We start from the raw sequence: 1,708 nt of genomic DNA, 5'->3' as shown, positions 1-1,708 counted from the left end.
TAGTACGGAGACAGAGCAAAATTCTGAGGATTGTGGGGAATCCTTCCTGGAAGGAACTCACTGGAAGAATGAATCATCTCAAGTAAACACACAGCTGGATCAAAAAATAAAAGTGAAGAATTCAGTATCAATTGCTCATTATGTGTGACCTCTTTTCTGAATCCAATTTAACTCCTAGTCTTACTAGGATCAGTTGCTATGGGTTTTTAAAATATTGACAATTTTGCTTAAATAATGCCTTTATTACCAGTAAAACTGCTCTCATTTAGAAAGGTATATGTGCCATGGCACATGGATGAAGATACAAAACTATTATTTCTCAACAAAATCTGCAACAGGTTTGCAACCAGTTGCTCTTCAATTTACCTTAAGACAGCCCTATTGTTTTCAAGGGAGATTAACTGCTCCCAGAAGAATGGGACAAACATTGCAAAAGACCATTTCTATAGTGATCTTCAAAAGAAGCAATCAAAGCTAGGGGCTATGCCCGAAGGGGCACCAAGGGGCAGTTCATGATTTTTTTTATTATCAAGCTGTAGAAAACGCATGAATCAAGATAAAACTTAATTGCAGTAAGAAAAAGATCATACCTAATATACAAAGTCACAAGTATGATTCACATTTTAGTTATGTTAAGTCCCCTAACCACCCCACACATGATATAGAAGTGCAGCTGGTGAAACTGCTGGACAACAGTAATTTCTTCCTGCAATGGCCAGATAAAGCAGAAATAATTCTGAAAACCTGAAACTTTCTCACTACAGAATTAGAGAAGATAATATATTACTATTTCATTTCAAAAGCAGGTTTCTGAAGTCTTTGTTCCCAACTTGTTTATGCTAATAAGTTACTCTTCTATGTAAGCAAAAGAAAAAAGGTGAAAACTTATAGTTCATGACAGATGGCTTGTTTACTATCCAGTCTGCAATCTATAATTAAATATCCACACTTAGAGATTTAAGATGAAATATTAACTTCTCTTTACTTCACAGTTCTTGCAAATAAATAGCACTCAACCTGCAACACACTCACCTCATGAGTCATTGGCCTTCATTGATGAGGAGTTATCAAGAAGACACAGAAAGTAAAGCCATTTATGTTGACACTTCACAGGCAGAGTTTAATCTCTGCTGGGTCTAACGTTCATTGTGACTGCAATTAAATCCTCTTAATGGAAGAGGATTCTTGTGGAAGCATGTTCAGTGCTAGATTACCTAATATGGTCTGCCTGGGTTTTGTAGGTCTTGGACCTAGCTTCTTCAGCAGTTTACTGAGACTATCTGAAATTGGTGAAGACCACTGATCGAATGGGCTCCACTCATTCAGGTTTCCGCCAGCTGCAGCTCCCTCCTCTGTCCCAGCAGTATTACCTACAATGGGAAAAGGAGCTTAAAAGTCAGGATTGGTAGATCTGAGAGATGCAGTCCACTCCTTCACTTTAATTGTGAACCACAGCTGAGCTGTTATTATTTAAAGCAAAATTCTTTGAAGATGCCAAATAGAGTTTAATTCTCACATTTTTAGGACAGAGCAGATTTTTGATAGAACTGCAATACAGTGCAAATCAAATCAAAGTCTCACTTAGCAGCAAGAGGAAAACATGGGATCTCAGATACCAGGGTGCTGGTTTGTTGGTTGTTGTGTTTTTTTGTGGTTTTTTTTTTTTTTAAAAAGAGATCAACCAAAGTTTGCTGTGGGTGGAAACTCC

Source organism: Athene cunicularia, assembly GCF_003259725.1.
Source record: "Athene cunicularia isolate RWA chromosome 14 unlocalized genomic scaffold, athCun1 chr14_part1, whole genome shotgun sequence".
Classification (NCBI taxonomy): domain Eukaryota; kingdom Metazoa; phylum Chordata; class Aves; order Strigiformes; family Strigidae; genus Athene; species Athene cunicularia.
Note: the sequence above shows the minus strand (reverse complement) of the source record.